Source organism: Pseudopodoces humilis, chromosome 5 (genome assembly GCF_049639895.1).
Source record: "Pseudopodoces humilis isolate 2021_Gansu_Grassland_sample_001 chromosome 5, ASM4963989v1, whole genome shotgun sequence".
Taxonomy (NCBI): Eukaryota; Metazoa; Chordata; class Aves; order Passeriformes; family Paridae; genus Pseudopodoces; species Pseudopodoces humilis.
Window position 1 is genome coordinate 21,632,529 of NC_142204.1, and position 21,940 is coordinate 21,654,468.

General features: G+C 37.0%; 1 protein-coding gene across 7 annotated transcripts in view; it reads right to left on the reverse strand.

The window, feature by feature from the left end:
• Positions 1-21,940, reverse strand: part of LARGE1 (LARGE xylosyl- and glucuronyltransferase 1) — a 276,790-nt gene that overhangs the window by 173,583 nt on the left and 81,267 nt on the right. The gene's annotated exons all lie outside the window — the stretch shown is intronic.

Sequence of the window (21,940 nt, forward strand, 5' to 3'; positions counted from 1 at the left end):
ACTATGGTGGTTCCTATTTGACATTTACTGATGCTTTGGAAATTAAAAAACAAACAAACAACAACAAAAAAACCCCAAAAAACCAAACACCAAAAAAAACCAGACCAGAACTTTACATACAAAACAAAGTTAATAGTGTAAATTATGCTAAAGACAGGGCAATACTGCCCACTCAGACAAAATGCCATTCATTATGTCCAACTGCAAAGGAATATTTTTGAAAACAAACAATGCAGACTATATCTGTAAATTATAATCATATATTTTGGAAAATATTGATCATGGAAGTGACTTAAAATCAGCATAGGTAAGATAATTAAAAAGAGTTTTAAGAACTGGGAGTGTAAGTCATTTGGTACTTTAAAGTGAAATTGAGGAGGAAGTGATAAATATACTTAGTACCTCTTTATGTAGCAGTGATGAGAATGCTATTTCATACCACTATGACTTCTGTCATGTGCATTTTTAAAAGTATGTTGCAAATCTGGAGAAGGTTCACAAGAGGGCCAGCAAAAATGTTGAAACTAGAGATAATGCTCCACAAATGAAAGAGGTTAAACCACTCAGCTTATAAGAAGAAAACAGAGAAATGAGTTGACTAAACTGTTAGTTCCACCACATGAAGAAAAGAGCAGGAACTGAAGAGATCTTTAACCTTATTATGGAAAATGATTTAGCAAGAATCACCAACTGGAAGACAAATTTCAAATGAGAAATGGGGTACACATTTTAGTTGCTGAAAATCACTAATGATTACACAAGCATCCCATGAAAGGCCAGTTCAGACAACTGGGATATCCTTAATGGCCTTGATCTCAATTATCCCATGCCTTCTATCAAAGTTTGTAACTAGTTCTGAGAACTGCACACTGACAGAGTTCACTGAAGCTGTTGCTGCTGACAAGATCAGGCCCCACAATACCTAATCCACCTCTGCATGCAAGGTCTAAACAAACATATTCCCTGCTCTTCATCCACAAGGGTCTCTCTTGCACATTTTAACTGGAAGGCAATCCATCAAAGAGGAAGCAGACATTTCCCAACTCTTTTCGGAAGTAAGCACACAGAAACTGCCACAAGCATGGGTGGCCTAGTTCCATGAATCCTACCAAGCTGCCTGGTGGCAGTGTGACCACTGGTAGCTGCATATTACAGTGCAAACTGCTGTGAATTGTCACAGAATTTCCCAAAAGCTGCCATGCCCTGGGCTGTGCTGAAAACTAAGGTTTCCTATGTCTCGGAGTTAGAAACAGCACTCAGCACTCCCACTCTGCAAATACTAAGTATAGTGAACAGGAAAATAAGATGCATCTCCTAAGTACTACTTCGGATGTCGTAATTATTCAACAAATCTTCCTGAGAACTTTAAGACAAATAAAAGAAAAAGCTCTAGGATTAACTTAGATGAAAAACCCATGTACCTGCCTTATAAGTACAGCTTAGCTTTTACAGTCTTAATTAATATGAATGTACATGCGCAGTGTTACTTGAAGAGTCTTGGTTTTCTTTTCTATAGGAAGAAGATTTTTTTGTTCCTTAGAATGCCAAATAAAAACTTGAAATTGTTATCTAGTTATAAATTCTGATCTAATAATTCATAACCTAAATGGTAGCTAATGAGGACTTATTTTTAGGAGAACAGATGCAGAGTCGCCTTAGAAACAAAACTAAAATTCAGTGTCATGATTTTTGTGATCCAGAACACAGGATATTAGGGTATTTGGGATTGACAATACTGTAAATGGTTATTTTTTCTAGTCAGAGACACCATCAATCAAATTAAATTCTATTAAATCTTTAAAAATTGATAGTATTTAAAATATTTGAAGTTTTGAGGAATTATAGCCATTCTTTTCTCCTTCTGCCTATTTTTGTGATTTTACTATTACATTTTCTTATTTTACAGACTAAGAAAAGGATTTTCTGTTAACACAGAGATAGCTAAAATCTTTTTTTTATTTTTCTGATATTGAAAATAGGTACATAATGAAGTTTTGCTATGGGTGAGTTTAATTCATTAATGACAGTTATATATCACCTTGTCGTGCAATTTTTTTAACATACCCCCACTTTTTAAAAAACTCAATTAAAAGAAAAAACGATTAAATTGCCAGAGATAACATTTATTAGCTACGGGCTAGGACACAGTAAGAAGCCTGAAGCTTAGTTAAGTATCCATCTTCTTATAATTAATCCGGTTTTTTCTTTTTTTTAAGGAAGAAAAATATCTACAAAACTGAAAGAATGGATAAGACTTAGAGAATAATTACTCTTGAAGGTTAAAGATTTTCAAATACTCATTAAAGAAACGAGTGGAACTTAAAGAAAAAGCACTGAATTTTCTTTTTTGATAAATTTCAAGAAAATTGAGAGGTCCACTTTGATTTATCCACTAAAATGTATCTTAGTGTCCTCCCTTCCTTGCTTCCAATGAGCTGATAACTCATTCCCTTCCTTTAGTTTTACACTCATTTGATGGTACAGGCTTGGAAATGAACAACAAACTAAGCTACATTTTTACAGACAGTGACTTGTGAAAACTTTAGTTGCAAATACAGAGATATTAGGCATCTCTCCCCACGACCTGCTGTCTTGCTACATGTTCGTTTTTGGGTTCAGTATCTCAAAAAGCCAGAAGAAAGCCATCAGGGAGGGTACAGTGGGAAGGCTGGGCACGCCAGGTCAGGCTCTGCAGTAAAGTAGCTGCATTTCACAGGCCAGCGTGCAGCTGGCAGGAGGAATTCCCACTATAACCAACCCAAGCTGGGAGCACGAGATGTCCTGCCATTTCATCTACAGTGCTGCCATGCTTTAGGAATGGTATTGCCCAGTTTAGTTCTCCCACCCACCTCCAATTGGAGGTACAAAGGGTGAAGATTACAGGTCATAATAAGAACAATTTATTGAAAATGGCAATGAGATAAGAAAAGAAACAGTAATAGTAACAACATTAATAACAAAAGGTACAACAAATTATTCACACAGAAAAATTCCCTGATAATTGACAATACCAGACTCCCTCCACGATTTCTAAACCAGGAAGGAAGCCCTTTTCCTGGAGAATCCCTTTCCCTGACCTCAGCAGGGAAAGGTAGTACAGAATAACTCATGTCCTGCTCATGCCCCCTCTCGGCTACTACAAAAACTCACCCTGCCCTGGCCAGGACAAGGAAGAGTACAATTAGGTTTCCTGACAATACGAAGTATCTCCCCATCTGCAGCTGTGGCATAACACAACAACAGTTTTGCCATTTAGCAAGGCCAAACTGCTCTTCACTCCTCAAGTAACATGGACTTCTGCTCTAGACTGACTTTTGTCACACAGGCAAATTCAAAACTTCTGGAAATTTAAACAACCAAAGAGTCAAGGAAAGCATTAGAGAAAGGGAGTAACATTTCTTCCCCTTTCAAACTCTGCTCCCGCAGTAAAATGCACTTCAGACTTTAATGATTTATTTATTTAAACCTTCAATCATTCAAAAATACATTATTTTGTCTGTAAAAAATGGACATGCCTGTAGGTATACCACTCATAACAGTTCTTTAAATATCTTCTAAATCAAGTTGCACTTCAGACAGTGAAGACTTGACTACAAAGAGATATTAAAATAATATCCCATAATTACTAACAGGGATTACCCCAATAACAGTTAATTAATAATTTGTGAGTTCTGTTGATTCTTTTGCCCCAAGGCTTTGTGACCCTCTGATCGGGTGAAGCAGGAGAGAAATTTCCCTCTGCTCCTCTAGTAGCCAATACAAACCTTCCCAGGAAGTAAGCAGGTGCTGGCTAGGAGACAAGACATAACTGGATGGATCAGTCACGCAGATCACTTGGAATGGCCTCTGGTCTCCTGCACTGCTTTTTCAGTCCCTCTACTCTTAGGTTCCCTTCTTGCCTCTTCTCCTATCAGGCTGATCGTTATCTCTGCGACTTTGGTGATGGGGTATGGCAGCTTTGAATGCAGACACACCAGAGATGTGTTCATTAACTAGTTCAGACACTGACACCAGTGAGGCTGGATCACCTCAGGCTATACACAGACTCCCAAAATATCCATATTCCACCTTACCAACAGCAGTGGATGCTGGATATGTGACAGCAGTTCTTCAACTGTACTTCTAAATGCAATGTAGATGTACACTGAGTTTTGCTATCCTGTCACAATTATTTGCTTTACTTATTTCCATAAAACATCTGAAAATCTCCCTCCTAGCACCCCTTTTTCCCTTTTATCATAAATGACTGGAAAAGAGACAGCTTCTTCTCCTTGTAAAGGAAAGTCATGTCTTACCTTTTATTTATTCTTCGTTGCAGTGAAATAACACTAAAACCATATGGCAACTAGCTAAAACTAAGGACAAACACCCTCCACAACACCACTTCCAGTTCAACATAGAATCACAGAATCAGAGAATGATTTGAGCTAGAAGAGACCTTTAAAGGTCACCTAGTCCCACACCCCTGCAGAGGGCTGGGACATCAATCACTAGGTTCAGGTTGCTTCAAAGCCCTGTCCAACCTGACCTTGAACGCTTCTGAATATGGGGCGTGCACAACATCTCTGGGCAATCTGTTCCAGCAGGAAAAAGACTAAAAGTAAGCAGAGAGAAGTGCATAGATTTGTGAAGAAATTCTTAATTTTCTGAACATCTTGTTTTCTAGTTTCCCTTGGCTGGCCATATGAGTTTTCACCACATTTTCTTCGCTGAAAGCCCTAAATACAAGCACGTAAGTTTGTGCAAATAAAACAGATGCAAAAACCCCACATAGCTGAGTAGTAAGAAAAAAAAAGAACAGAAAGCTAGATTGGTAAGGAGAAGTTTACTCATAAAGGGAATAACTAATTATAAGAAACAGTCTCAACTCAAAAATATAAAATGCAGTTTTATTTTTCTTTTGTTTTTTCTGTTAAGCATAGCTAAGCAGGTATTTAGAGAGCAGAATACACAGAATAGGAAAGCATTAGACAGGTGAACTATGCCCATCTGACTTGAATGAATTCTCAAGTCTGAAATGTCTTTCTTGTATAGAAAGGAAAATCTGAACCATATTGGATCTTATCTGTTTTTACTGGGGGAATGCAGCACTTTTAGTTTCATTTCCAGGCTCCTTGGGTCTTTCACACAAAACACATTAAAACTTCACTGAACAATGTTTCTTGGTTTTCCATCTCAAAAATAAACCTGTTTTTTTCTTAGTGGAAATCAATTTTAAAAAAGGGAAGCAAACAGTGTCATTTTTTTAAAGAGAGAGAACAAAAATTAATGATGTACATGTAGAGGGAAACTAGCAGTGGCTAAAATTTTCTGGTCACATCATCATTGGTGCTGAACAAGGAAAATAAAACAGTCAGAGATGTACTAAAATAGCAGCCCCTACTCCCGCCAGGCAGCACTGCAGATATGTTCCCAGGAATCCAGTAATGGAACAGAGAAAATTGAACATGTGTGACAGTCAGAGAGTGAAATGAAGCACAAAAAGTGCAACACAAAAGGCTTAAAAGGGTTCAAGGTGTGAAAACACTGAGGAAAAAGAATGTGAGGGATGTGTGAGCCAGCACAAGTGCAAGAGAACAGCTACAGGATTTTGAGTGAGTGAGGCTGAAAGTGATAGAGAGCAAACAAGCACAAATGTGGAAGAGTAAACAGAGGTGCAGGTGAGCATGCAAGTGAACAACAGAGCACAGCAGTGACAGGCTGGGATGCAGTAAGAAATGGCAAAAGCAGGCAAACTGAAAACAGCTTCAATTAACTTCTTTTCTGTTGCTGCTTTTACCCTCATCAATGATCAGAAAGGAGAGTTACATGGAAACATTCCAGCCAGTCATATATGAAAGAAACAGAAGTCACAGTAATCACTAAGAATTATCAATAAATAAGGCATTGGGAAATTGCCTTCAACTTTGTCCAGTAAGCTAAGGTAGTCAGAATGACCATTCGGTGTGTTCTTTGAAAAACAGCAGAGTGGAAGAAAGGGCAATTACTAACTTCAACAGAGCAACTGAGCACTTAAATGTCTTCTCCCTTTGATGAACTGTTCCTGTCACAGTCTACTGTGAAGCCAAACATATGTACAGACACTACATTAGGCACAACTTTCTGTAAAGCATGACTAAGTAAGAGGTCTACCACTGTACTGGGTTTGCATGACAAGATTTTGTCAAGCATTTTTTGACACACAAACCTTTTGTTATATTTTCTCTACCCTGTTCAGCTGAGGAGGAGAGTGACTTTGGTGGGCACCTAGCAGTCAGTGAAGGTTAATCCACCACAACAACACAGATGTAGTTACATAAAAATATGAAACCAGGAAATATTTCCCCTCACATAAAATAAACTTGAAAGAAACAGAGGTATTCCAGTACTTATCTGGATAATAACAGTTATGGTGTTCAGTTTACTCTGCTTTTTCTGATAGCAGTCCTGATGCACCACCTCTTTCTTTCTGTCGCTAACACTCACACTACAGGATACCTTTTTCAAACTACTACTCCTTCCAAGAGTTTCAAGACAATTTCCACCTATGTAAGATATCAAGTAGAGAAAAAAGGAAGCTATTTAATTTTGTGTGGTTAATAATGGCAGAGGAACTGCTTTTTTTGGTTTTCTGAAAACAGCCTCAAGTTTATTAGAGTGTAAGAGTATTAAAGCCAAGAAGCTGGATGACTTCCCTGTGGGCACTCAAACTCTCAAAAAGAGTTATTTCATTTAACCTTTTGACAGTCATATTTATTTTATTAAAAAGAAGTAATTTGTCATATTCACAAAAAACTGTAATAAAATATTCCCATGGATTCATTTATATCTTGAAGGTTACTGAAGGCCTTCATGGGGAACAAATAACTAATTTGTACTTATCTAGTCTCAAATTTGGATTTCATGAACCAGATTTCATCAACATCAAGCTTTCTCAAGAACTACATAGACAATATATTATAAATAATACATAGTGTAGCTTGTTGCTGATGATTTCCTCTGAGGTTATGGGGGTTTCATTCTGCTCCCCATCTGTCTTCCTCTCACACATTCTCTGTCCTCTCTCCAGCTGCTCTTTCTGTTGCGATTTGGGGTTTTTTCCCCCTACTTAATTGTTAATTCTGTTATCCCAGATAACAGAATTACTACCACTGTCACTGGTGGGCTCAGCCTTGGCCAGGGGCAGGTTCATCCTGGAGCCAGCTGGCACTGGCTCTGTTGGACATAAGGGGAGCTTCTAGCAGCTTCTCAGGGAAGTAAGTAATTCACCTCTGTAGCTCCCCCCCTACCAAAACCTGATCTCACACACACACCCTCAAATAAACCCTGAACCACCCACCTTGAAAGAAATCCATTCTCCTACACAAGTGCACCCAAGTGCTTTGAGTAGTTCATGTTACACAGTGAGACTGTCACTCAAAGGAAGCATTCCTAAAGCTTAACAGCGTTCCTTTTTCTCCATCAACACTTTTTTCCTTTGCCTAAAAAGGCTGGTGGGACTAATTAGTTCCCAACACTCCACTATTGTTAACAATAATATTACCTAGCCTATAGAGTGTTTTTCATCAGTAGATCAAAAAGTGCTTAGGAAATAAGCCAAGTGTCATTACCTCATCAAGTAATAACCACTAAATAATCAGCTCTGCTGCTGCTTTAATCCTTAAAAATGGTGTTTTAACATCATGAAGAAGCCAAAACATAATCTCCAAATAATAAACCTTCTCTAGTAAAGGAGATTATTTATTTCCTGTTCAGTGGAACCCAAGAGAGCTCCACGAAGCAAATAGGGAATGTATTTGCAAAGATATCACACAGGATTAGAAGGGACCTTTTCAGTTATTGAGCTCAGGCCCAGCTGTCCCAGGCTGAAATATCATATAAGCCCCTTCTTGAACAGCTTGAGTTTTGCATTAAAACTGGTGAGAGTTTTTTGCATTTCATTAATGCCACAGAGAGATTGTGTCAGAAATACACTGATCTGATGAACAGATATTTTCTTCCTATTTGCATTCCTAAATGCATTACTGATTTGATAAAACACATTTGTCTTGGTATTAACAATATCTGTTCATGTGGAAAGCTCTGCCCTGTCTTGTGTATTCAGAAAGCTCTCAATCTGGTAAAGGAAAAAAACAATTCAGTCTCCCATCCTAATAACTATCAAGTTTTGCCTGTGGCTATTGACATATGTTACCTACTATACCCCAGTATTAAATTAAATTTTGCTAGAGTATTTGCTAATTTTTAGAATATTTGCTAGAAATTTGCTAGAATATTTGAAGTCCAAGATTTAGCTCCAGAGCAGTGACAATCACCAAAGAATCCACTATAGCATATTAAGGCATTCTTTTCCAAGATATCTTACATTACACTTATGAACACTGATTTTAATTTGCCACTGTATTGCTCAATTTTAAAAAAAATCTGTGGCGGAGATTCCACAACTCCTGTTCACAATCAGGACACTTCAAACTCTCTTCTGTTTAGAGCTACTTCTCCTCTTGTCAAACTCTACCTAAATCTCCCATTGCTACAGTTTCAGGCTGTAACTTATGTTCTGATCAAATCCACTTCTGTATGCAATGAAGAGTCTAGTCAGCTTGCAGCAGTGAATACAAACGTGCAGCCTGTGTCTTCCTGAGAATTTCACTATTTATCAACCTTTCTCTCTTTAAACAGCCAGAGAAGAGGATTGACCTTCTATCATATGCTTTAGGACACTACTAAGAGACAGTTCTTTCTCAACAAACATCCTCAGAAATAATAATTCAAACATCTTGCACTACTGCTTATGTGAAGTTCTGATCTGTTTTACCCTACTTTTGCTATCTCTAGAAGCAAAGACCTTTTCACTTACTTTTTTTCTCCCATACACCATGGCTGGCATTGCCATCAATTTGGTAACAACATTTTGCTGCTTTCTTTAGAGACAAATAATCTGTAGTATTAAATAGGAATGTGATTTTTTTCCCATAGTCTGGAATCTCAAACACATTATCTCATTCAACAAGCCATCCTGAAATAATCTTGACTCTCTCAGTTCTGTTTCTTTTCTCCTTTTCTTCTTCTTCAGCATCCAGAACTGTACTTTTCCTTTTATATGAATAGAAAATAATTAACCAAAACTTAAGTGTTATAGATACTTTTTCAGGTTTTTTTGTGATACACTGGAACTGTTCATTAGTATACACAGGCAGAATATGAACTCCTTATCAAATTGCAGTCATTGTCTTTTCATTATTCTAGTCTTATTAGTTTTAACCACATAACCATCAGTAGTCTTACTAGAGGGTTGATGAAGTATAGCCTCTGCTCTTGAGTTAGACTAATAATAGAAAGTGCTAGGAGGTCTAGAGAGACTTAAATTAGCCTTAAATAGTCCTTCCACCATCAGCCACCACCAAAAATGCCTCACTTACAGGATGACTTTTCCCTTTCTGTTCAATATATTGCTCATCTAATGTTGTATTTGCTCTTGAGAGGGCCAAATAAGCAGATTATCTGTATTCCTCGTAACAGCAAATTCTTTTTTAACAATTATTAATGATTTCCTTCAGCTTTAAAACACTGATTCAGTTAAATCCATAAACACTTGATGACTACCAAATATTAATCATCATTTGGCAAGTTTGACTGGTAGCTTTTATGTTCTCAATAGGTTTCACATAGAAAAATTCCCTGTAATTTCAAAAGATGCAAACCTAATGAATAATTTGTGCATATTTTCATGGTGCTGAATCTTTTCACAAATACATGATGCTCAAGTACAAGACTAGTGTGCAGCCCAGAGAGGCTGCTTTCAGTGATATTGCAAATGGTGCTTTCATAATAGAACTCCATGTCTTCCTGGCTCCTCAAGGTAACACCTTCTCTTTTCCATAGGAATCTGCTTTTTAACTACATCTCACTACTTGCAATGCATTCATATGTTTTCCTTTGTCTTGTCCTCCTGCCTAGATTATTATAAAAAAAAAGCCAGCCTGCGAGTACTCCATTCAGCTTTCTACCAAAAAATTGTTTATGGCAAGTGACAGTAACACCTGAGCACTATTCTTTTCTCACTCATTCATTAGCTCCTCCATTCCTAATTAAGCTCTTACCTTCTCAGTTTTCACCACACCATTAGAACATGTTTCCTGTGAGATCCACTATGAACAGGTTCCAACCCTCAACAATTCTGCTTTCAATTCCGATTCTCAATTGCTGCAAATCTGATTCTTCCAACAAGCACTACATAAAATTACCACAGGTAATTTTTCCACCGGTGGATGTCTTCCATTACTTGTCTGCCTCCAACCAGAGCCTATTTCACCATAGCTCCTAGATTGAGTACCTTACTTTAGTGCAATTAAACAATAATTAGCAGAAAAACAAGCCCTGTCCAGGAATGGCTCACATTATTCCATTACTTACATGTAGTCAAATGATGTGCCAGGACCTTAGAAGAATATTTCAAATAATAAAAAGCCTTTCTATTCGTTGTAACGTACTGACAGATACATAAGGCAAACAACTATTTAGCTATTAAATATATAAGTCTATTTATATATGCAAATGCTTTTTCAAACAATTTGTTTGCAAAAACCTTGCCCTTAATAAATAATTAGGGAAATCACAAGTCTCAGCCTCCTCTGCATATCAGATATGTTCATAGATTGCAGTATGGTGTAGGCATTTTTTTCCACACAAAATTACCATTATGCTTGGCTTCAGATTCACTATAGTATTCTAAATCTGGCTCCCCTGAATCAACCTGCAAAGTAAATTATCAGGCCAGCTGAAGAAAAACAACAAGTATTTGTTGTAGATTTGTTGGTGGAAAGGGTTCTGTCATTTCTTTAGTGGTAGCAATTGAAATGTGTAAAAGTTCTCAGGTGCTCAACGTGAGCCTCTTCAAGTTTGAAGGGACCTGCTCTTAAAACAGGAGAAATGCTGACTCAAAACCAGGCAGTCAGAGCCAGCAATGCAAGAATGGCAACATCCACAATTATGACCTGCTTAAAACGCTGCTTGAGTGCTTTCACATCACGTGCTGCTCCAATTAATCTGCAACCTCACTGTTCAACCAACAAATCCACTAATCCATGAGGTCTATCTGAAGACCATAGAAAAGACTAACCATTTTTCTTTGGAGCTCTTTGTGTTGCTTTGTCTTAGTCTGATCTGTCCTTCTCTGACTTGGAAAACTGTAACCTCCTGCTGCTTTTAATGGAGACCCTTCTGCTTTTAAAACCGCTTAGAAGCTGATAAAACCCCTTAAATAGGGGGGAAATGTAGATTGCACATTAACACCTATCAGTACTTCACTGTCTGGTTGTAGTTAACAGGTGACAGTAGTAGCATCATCTCAGAGAAGAATTCTATTAGGTGTAGGGTTTCTCTGTAGGGTAACTGTGCCAGTCTAAAACAGACATGCCATTTTGAACAGCTACTACTATGTCAACTATTCTAATACCCCACATGAGTGCTTTTATTAGTACAGATGTCATTTTGGAAGCTGTTTTATGAAGTTTTCAATGTGGACTCTCTTGTCATCCCCTGATTCAGTGTGCTCCACATCATCCATATTGCACTGCAAATCTAAGCATACTTCTCAGGCACAAATAAATAAATGCATATAAACAGGAGCTGAGGACAGGGAGGATATAGAGTTTTTCAAGGGGAACAGGTAGTAAATCACATACCAAAACAACAGTTCCCACAGTTTTCAGTATCTTGATTTAACCCATCTTCCTCCTGAATACAATAAAAACCATTAATCCTTGAAGTAGCTGTGTTCAAGAAATAACTTTCTTCTCTCCATCTCCTCACAGTGGTCTTCAATTAAAGCCTAAAGTGATGAAAGTCACTGTGATTGACAGAGGAAATAAAAAGAGAGAAACCACTGAAATGCATCTTCAGAAGCAGGTTATTAAATGTCCTACAGACATCGGTGTGAGTGACAGCCACCAGAAAAAAGTGGCTTAGTGAAAAAAGAGAAGCGGAAAATTAAACTTCTCATTGGGCCCGATGATGATTAATATCTCTTCTCTGATGAGCTGAAACTGCTTCATCTTTGCTATTAATATCACATCACTGAGGTACCAGTAAGGCAGCTGAAAGGGAGCACACACAAATGTTTAAAACTGGGGAGAGGGGAAAAAAGGCCACAAATAACTGGAGTACATTTTGTTAATAAGTATCTTAAAAGCAAGAAATTTAGTATGAAGCTGAGGGTCACCATCAGCAACTCTGAAGTCAGGTTACAACGAGGCAGCTTGTGGGCAAACAAAGTTTGCAATTTAAAAGAGATAAATAGTAGGTTTCAATTGTTTGGTTAAACGACTGCATTTGCGTTCTACAGGAAAGACCACTTAATTTATCACATCTCCACTCAAGTGTACATGAGCAAGCAACTAATACCTTCACCCAACTCAAATAAGTTAGATAATTGTTATTTTCAAACTTACTTACCTCTGTGTACATTGGCAAAGCTTTGAAGGAAGTTAGCTGGAGTTCCCTGGAAACCAGTAATTATGTGTAGCTGTACCGCTGGATTTTTAAACTTGGTTCCTATAAGAACATTCTATAAAATGTAACCTTTCTGTTGAGATTTTTACCTTAAACCCTTGGGTTTGTAATGCACTGAAGCAAGAGGTGAAATAGCTAAATCCATTACAGTTAATACTGCTAGAAAACATTCTGTGTGTATTACATTTCAGACCAAAAGAATCCTTTGTTAAAGTCAGTGTGGATCCCTTGAGACACACATTATAACAGTTTGATTAGTGGAGAATAAAAAGCAGACTTTTATAGCATTCATTCATCCAAAAACACTATTCCTGCTGAAGTTAACAAGCAAAATCACGGAGTTAGGTTAAATTAAATCCACTGACAGGCAGGAAATATACTGATTGTGAAATATTAAAGTGCTGGTGTGATTTCAATACGATTCTAGAATGCTGAATGCCTTAACAGTGGGAAAGAAATGGATAAGAAATCTTCCATGTTTTAATGCTCTAAAGGTAACTTGTAAACACTACAGTGATTTTTATGTTTTATTTGGAAAACTGACAATACAATACTGATACATTTTAAGTTTATAAAACTTGAACCCATGAATAACTGGTTGCCAAATTAGTGTTCAAATACATCTTTTTTCTTAAATTTAATAAACATACTTAACCTGCAACTGAAATTGTGATTTGATCCTGTCTGAAGGGTTATTTTTAACAACCAGGAGCCCAAAACAAATATTCTGCTTGGGAAATGAGTTTTTCTGGACTGGGATGGCAACTGATCATCCTGATAACTAGCTTCTACTAGCTATGGGAAGATTAGCAGTTATCCTATGAATTTATCTCTTTTTTTAAACAGCTGTAAGTTGTGATAGCTGAAGCACTCTCACCTATAGTCCTAAAGGTGATATTTCTTGCAGTGCACTTTATGTACTGTAATATCTCATAATCATGATTACTTATTTTACATGAAACTGAAACTGCTAAAATGATTGTTTTTTTGGTTTTTTCCCCCATTGTCTATTTCTCGTCTTTTACTTCTTACCTTGAAGACATAAATACCTGGACAGTGTGTAATTACAGCATGTATTTTTTAACAAGGCGGAATGATTTATTCAGAGAAGCGCTAGAATCCTCCATGAGCTTTAAAATCAAGTTTGGAAATGTGGCCAGAACAGCTCTGGTGTATCTAGAACGCATGGGTCAGATGCAGGAATTACCAGCCAGCATTATTCTATCAATTCTGCAATTTAACACACCCTGTGCTATGCAAGATGTAAGAGACATTGATTGTTAACAGTCACTTTTACCAGACAATGGTAAAAACCTACAAATCTTCACAAGCCCATAAAACATCAGTAACTGTTCTGTGCAATTTTGAGAATCTACAAATTTCTCGTCGTGTCCATTTTGAAATAAATTAAACAAATTGTTGCAACTATTCTAGGAGAGATGTACTGACATGTAAGTAAGGAAAGGTGAGCGATAAAGTAGGAAAAACTGTAGAGGAAGAAAACGCTGGGGAGAAACAACTATTTTGGGATTTTTTTTTTTTTTTTTCACTCTATTTAATCCCATAAGAAACAGATAGCTTTCACACTTTTTATTCCAGCAATTTCTTCAAGTGCTTTCTAACCTATAAGAATAATACTATCTTATTAGCTATGGCTTTATTTCAGCTCCAGAAATAATCTTCTATATATTACACAAATGGTATGCAATATTCTTTGATTTTAAACTACACCATGACAACCCCAATCCTGTGTCTAGAAAACCAAATTAAGATCCTATTGTAGTACCAACAGCCATAACTGCACTGGGTTTAATCTGCTTAGGAAGAACAATAATCACTTTGAAGACGTAGGGAACCAGGCTTCAGTGAGTAGATCAGAGTCCACAAGCTGCCCAGGCTTCCTATGCTTCTTACACATTTTTTGGTTTTCCATTCAGAACCTTGGTATGTTACGAACTCCAAGCTTGTAAGCTACTCCAGGTGTTTAAAAGCTTTTTACTGGTGATGGTGATTTCACTAGGCATTTCAGAAGTTTAGGAAGTAGTATGCAGAGAGATACACCTCTTCTTTAGAATAGGTACAGACATTATTACAAGTTCACTGAAAAAATTATCTCATTGTGAAACACTTCATTTACACAGTAAAATATTTTAACAGGGCCTATATTAATTTTTTTAAAGTAAATATACCAAACAGAAGCACAGGCTCTCTTGGATTGTGAATTTAATTTAGGAAAATGTGATGATTCTATGATTGTTTTTAGTAATTTTAACTTCACTGCTTTCAGCTCTCTCTCCCTCATCTCTGAAAACTCTGACATTTAACAATTTCAAAGATGAACAGAATTATAAAATTAAAAGAAAAAAGGCTTATACCCTTGATGTTTACATCCAGGACTTTTACCATTTCACAGAATTATAGAGGGCAGCCATACCAAAGGTTAGAATTATTGTTGTGGCATAGCTCAAATAGCGTGAACACGGTTAAACTGGAAGAGAGTCTCTGGCTAAAATCATATCAGTCTCCAGGTCATCAACTTTTCCTCTTTTTGTTGGTATCTACAATGCTGAGTGAACCAGGATAAATGCTGTCAGACTATGTTTTTGAAGTCAGTTGTGCATGTCACTCAATAGTCCAAGGATATCTGGATAAATTTAAAATAAAATTTCTTTCAAGTTTAGAAACAAGAATTGCAAAGCAACACAAGAGAGGTGTAACTTCAAGGGAAAGAAGTAATTACTCAGCTGAACAATTCAATGGCTGTCATGTTTGAAAACTGTTTGAAAAGGCTATGGAGGGAATAAAAGAGAAGTGTTGAGGATACTGGTATTGTTAGGATAAGTGTACCTAAAACACATCCACCCAGTAGCATGGTATCAACCTTCCCACTCAGCTGCTTTTCCTAAACCATTCCAGAGCATAATCTGTAGAACCTAAGAATGACCATACACAGTGTGTGAAGTAATTATTTGAATATTCTTTTTTTAATTTGACTCCTCCTCCCTCTGGTATTAAATACATTTAAATGAATATTCACAATATAAGTTTCAAAAGTACTGGAAGGCACTTCAGATGCAATTTGCTGTCTAACAAGACAGATTTTGATTTAAATTTCTTCCTGATCTGAAGAACACTCCACAAATTTTAAACACAAAAACTTCACAAAAATCAAACAGCCCAAATTAATTGTTCTGAGAATCAAAACCAGAATTTTTATTTCAATCCTTTAAAGCACCTCTTTTTCAGATATTTTTTCATCTTATGCTTATAAATTTGTTGAGCTGTTTGCCCCCAAAGCTCATTGATTAATTTCAAATGACTTTGTTAGAAGGAAAGCAGTCAGAGATAATGAAGCTTCTACAATTGCCAGGAACTCAGAGAGAGAGAGAGAAGAGAGAGAGAGATATGAGAGATGCCAAACATTCTACCATTGAGAAATACACTGCAGCAGGAGCTCAGGATTTATTTAGATACCAGGAGATCCATATGGGAGCTAGATTATATAAATTGTAGGAAAAGCAGCTTCAACATCAATCAGCTGCATGACATCAATCACAGCAAGTCAGGCTACATTAGTTCTAGCACACAAAGGAGTTCTGGTATACTTAAAACCGCACATTTTGTTTCAGAAAGCTTAGTGCTGCTTCTTGGGGTTTGTTTTTTCTGTTTATTTTTAACAAGATATTTAATCACAGAATGACTAGGTTGGAAGAGACCTTCAAGATCATAGAGTCTAAGCCATGCCCTAACACCACAACTAGACCATGGCACCCAGTACCACATCCAGTTTTTTTTTAACACATCCAGGGATGGTGACTCCACCACCTCCCTGGGCAGATTATTCCAGCACTTTATCACTCTTTCCAGAAAAAAACTTTTTCCTAATATCCAACCCATATTTCCCCTGATGCAGTTTGAGACTGTGTCCTCTCAATCTGTCAGTTGCTGCCTGGGGAAAGAGACCAACCCCCACCTGACTACACCCACCTTTCAGGGAGCTGTAGAGTGATAAGGAGTTGTAGAGAGTGATAAGGTCACCTTGCTTTCTGTTTTTTTATACCAAAAATCACCTTTTGACTATGAAGTTAGTATGTACCTATCTTTGAAAGAGAGGAGGAACAATCAGGAAATAACAGTCCTACTGTTGAGGCTTCCACACAGCCCTAACAGAGCTTGGGCATCCAGATGGCCCTTCTTCTTGGGATAAATTTGCTCACTTCTGTGTAATGCAATTTTTATTCTTCTCAAGTTTGTTCAAAGAAGGAGGAAGACAAAGATGAAACAAAACCTTTGAAAAATCCCACCAATTATATTCATTTAGCTGCTGCTACAAAGAAGCTGGCCCCTCACTCCTGTCAAAGAATTCCTTTTCATTCTCATCTTTATGCTTCTGCCAAAAATGACAAATTAAGAGCTGTCTAGAAAATGTAAGCCAAGAGAAAACTGATGTTTAGAAGCAAAGAAACGTTCCATTCAGTCATGAGAAGATGTACAGAGAAGAAAAGGTAAGCTTTCAGTTTACTTTGCTTTTCTGAAAGCATGTACTTAAAAACACATGCATCAAAAGAAAACACATGCCCTCTGAACTGGAATTCCAAAAAGTTGTGTGGACTTGCTTTCCTTTGGCACAGCTCACTGACAAAAGAAGTGGTCATTGTAAGATTCGTGGCTTCTCCTGAGATGACAGGGTATTGGTTTAAGGATGTGAACTCCTGGCAAGCTAAAATAAAAACAGCACTGACTTCAACCTCTAAGGGGCTGAGCAGGAGTGGATATTACCAGCTAAGGATAAAATTGTATTGCCAAACTCTTAAGTTTAATTGCAAAAGTGGTTGAGAAGAAAAAAAAATAAAAAAAGAAAACAAAACAAAACAAAAAAAAAAAAACCAAAAAAACAAAACCCCACATTCCTCAATAACTCCACCATTTGACCTCCAAAAGCTTCTCATGACTATGGTGTATTTTGGCTGACATTCCTGGCGTAAGGCCATTCTTCTTTTGGTACAGAAACTACTTCAAATTTCCTGTCACTGCTCACAAAAAGACTGTTTATTTATAAAATGGAGAGTAAAACTCTTTCAATATTCACTTAGTAATTTTATTTTCTTAGGTGATGGACATATAAGGCTTCTCAAGACTGTAAAACAAAATAAACGGGGGTCACTGACTTCTAAGTGAAAGATGATGAGCAGAGAAGGAGACTCAGCTTTCACAGCATGTACCTTCTGGTCTTTTATCAGCATTCTGCATCACCAAATCATCAGGGTTTCATAGAAGGACAAGTTTTCCAGGAGCAACAAAACCTCTCATAAGCCTGAGATTTTTGCTATCATAACTAATGTTATTCTTGTGGATCCCTAAACATATTTAAGAAGGTACAGCGATTGCAGTAGAAATAGATTGCTTAAGTGGCAATTCTCTATCACCTGAAATAAATGTAACAAGAGAGGAGTAAGCCAGCATCATTTACTCCAGAATGGAAATGAAGGGGTGGCTTTCTCACTAAGGACAGCCAATATTCACTAAACACACCTCCTATCAACTGTTCAGGCACTCATCACGGTAGCACCATTATATGCAGAGGCACCCTTTCAGGACTTCTTTTCTTAGAACTTTATTAAAAAGACAGGATCAATGAAAAGGTGGAAGCTTCTATTTTAAATGGATACTAGGTTAAGTTTTCTTGTTTAATCCTGCTGAGACACATACCAGATAAAATTCAGGCCAACTGAAGGAAATGTAATAAAAAAAAGCAATTCTATGTTTTGTGTCTTTTTGATTACATTGTCTGTGAGGGAATTATTTTCTGATGTTTGTTATTCAGTTGCAAGTGTCGGATAGACATTTTAGTAATTAATTATTTGTTTGCTTCTTTCTATGAGCGACTTAATGCAAGCATTAAAAGTTCAGGCAGTTTTCATCATGCCCATAGATCATGTGATAAACTTTTGGCACTTAACTGAAAAAAGCTGAACCCCCAGAATCAGTTTTCTGATTCAAGTATTCACAAATATGATTTCAAAATCCATTTCCCATGAATATTAAAACTGGATATTCATTGTTCCCATAGACAGCCTTCTCAATTAACATATTCACTAGAATATTTATGGAAACATACACAAAAAGAGTGTGAACAGCATCAAAGTGAATCCATTTAAATATAAGATGAATATTTGCAGCCTTCCCTCGATTTATTTTATTGTATTTTATGAGGTGTTTGCCCAATTCTGGCTTCAATCACGTCTTTACAGATGACTTTGACTGAAATGGATTGTCAGGGAATAATAGCTGCCCAACACTGGAGTGAAAAGAGGACAATCAAGGAAAGCAAGTGTCAGGAAAGAAGGCAGACTGTTTTTTAAAATGCTATCCAAGCAGTTAAAAGAAACCAAAGTAAACTGCTCTCTCACAGACTCCCAACAGGATCTCGCATAACTTTTCAATTTTTCATCTTAAGGTTACATTACTGGCTCTCTCTTTCCTGGGACATATATTCTACACAGGAGCTCTACACACACACTTTCAGGCTTTTTTTTTCACATAGGGACTGGAAACTCAAGTGTATGTTCACCCTGTCCAAACAGAGGTGACTGCAAATCTGCTGAGGCCCCACAGCCACAGAGCACTTTTTTTTTTTTTAATCAGTAATCTAGAAAGCATGGTCAAATTACAGTTCCAAATCTCCATTTTACATGACCTTCATGGTAAGGGGGATAGAAAACTGCTGCATATAGCTTGGAAAATTAAGCTACTTATGGAGCTACCACTAGTTAGTGAAACTGCTCTTTTCTTTCTAATGAAAATTCATCATGTATTATTTGATTATTTCCTCTTCCCTGTTTTAAATCCACTCCACCTTTCCTACTCTATTATTTTGAATATAATCTAAGAATGTTGGAACAATTAGCTTTTTCATTCAAAGTAACAGATAACTGAAATTATGCTGTTCTTGTGCACTATTAAAAACAGTAACCAGGTATGTTCTAAGGCTATACAATATTCAATACTATCTTTAATATTCCGCTTCATAACCTTAATAGAGATTTATACATGATTAATGAAGCTTTTAGTAGCTACTGCTGTCACAGCTTGGGTAACAACACCTCCAATGAATATTCTAAGGGAAGGGTCTCACTGGAAGTGTCTGAGTGACAACTACAAAGTAGCAGGCTGCCATGAACCTTCTGACAAGAGAACAAAATCCAAAATAAAACAAAATTCTGTCTTAAGGAACTTGGAACTATTTAAGAAGCAGGACATGGGAAAAGACTGCAGTAAGGCATATTTTGTATTACAGATTCACTAACAAAGCTTTTAAAGGGTTTCTAATGTGACCTCACTCCCTTGCTAGGGCAAATGAATAACTTAAGTTCTTAGATATAAATACATGGATGAGTAATGTAATTCCTAATTGCATCAAGAATACATGAGGCAGCCACAGCACTATGGATGTCATACCAGAGATTTGAGTCTAGAGCCCTGAAATATACATACAAAGAAAACAACAGCAGAAGAACTAAAAAATCTCCACAAATTTTTTAGCTACAACAACTCAGCTAGGTTAACCTTTTTCCTTAGTAAATAAAAGACCACGGTGATTTTACAACTACATGTAGGTGTCTTGAAACAAAAACTTTCCCAGGCTTGGCAGGGCAACTGGATTCACCAAAGGTAAATCATGCTTGACCAACCTGATTGCTTTCTGTGATGAAATGACTATGAACACATGACCAGTTGATGCAATCTCCTTTGAATTTAAGCACAGTATCCCCATACCCAAGCAGGGATTTCACCATGTATATGGGTGCACTACTTGATGTGTGAAAAACCATACAGAATACTCATACATGGTGTGTCTGGAAGTCCATATATTCTCTGTCCTTGGAGGTTTTCAAGATGCTGTTGATTAAAGATCTAAAAAAATCTTGCCCGATTCCAAAACCCACACTGATTTTGAGCAGGAGTTTAATGCGAGAACTCCTGAGGTCCCATCCACACTGAATAATTAAATGAGTCTATGAAGATACCAGGTATTGATGATTTCTTGAATTTGGCAGAGAAAACTCTAACAAGAACCATTTACTCAAATCTAAAACCAGATGTACTGAAAGGACAATTTCTAGCCCTTTGATTAACAAAAGAAACAAATGCCAGGAGGCAGAGAGGGCCCTACATTCCTGACGGGTTCAAATCAAGGCACAATGCTGTTGTGAGGCAATTTGTACTCAATTAGAGAATCATAGAATGACACAATTGTTTATGATGGAAAAGGCCTTTAAGATCATTGAGTCCATCCATTAGCCCAGCACTACCATGTCCACCACCAAACCATGTCCCTGTGGGCCACATCTATGCATCTTTGAAACATCTCCAGGGATGCTCACCCCACCACTTTCCTGGGCAGCCTGTTGCAACGTTTGTCAACCCTTTCCATGATGAAATTTCTCCCAATATCCAATCTAAACCTCCTGTGGTGCAACTTCAGGCTGTTTCTGCTGGTTCTATTGTTTGTTAATTGGGAGAAGAAAGCCACCCTCACCTCACTACAACCTCCAAAGAGAGCTCAGACCTGAATAAATTGTGGGAACCACTGTGGAGAAAAAAAACAAGTCGTCATGTAGAATAACAAAATGACATTAACTTTTTGTCCATAATAGGTACAAGTTAAGGAAAATGCTAGCTATTTTTGGGTTACATAAATATCTAACTGACCTTAGTTTTTAATCAAAAATTATTAAATAATCCCCATCCAAAATTAAGAAAAAAGAAAACTGATACAGAAAAATAACCAGAAGAGTTACTAACTATAATTTCCAGTCCTTTTCAGTGCAAGGCTTTGCAATACGTAATGGGCTTTGTTCCCTGGTTTGCATTTAAGATTAATTCACAGTGAGAGCTTTAAGTCACTTCAAATACCCCGTAGCAGCAAATTTCAAGATTTGTATTGAGTTCTCTGTAAAAACAAAGGATTCTACCCACAGAGGAATTTAAAACACCACAGCATTATCAATTGTGGACACAATTAAAATAGTCATTACGACAAAGCAGCATAATATTCTTCTAAAAGAAAAAAAGGTGCATTTGCTCAGCTTTCAAAAATCAAACAAAATCAGTACTGTTCTGCCTGCCAGATCATTATTTTTAAGTATGCAGGTAGCACTCCTTGTATTTCCAATTTAACATTAATTCCACAAGTGTTTCATTCTAGAATGAGCTCATGGAGACTACACATTAAGGTAGAATTTTAAGTACTCAAATAAATTTGCATAAACGAATATTTGTACATGGCATATAACTAATTCAGAATTGTATGCAACACACACTGAAAATCCTACATATTCTTACTTGTAATTTAACATGGAAAGCCCCTTTTGTTTCCAAACACAGCACAGATTTTTTCAGCCAAGGATACATGAAAGAAGCTTGACATTTTAAACAATGCCTTTTTTAA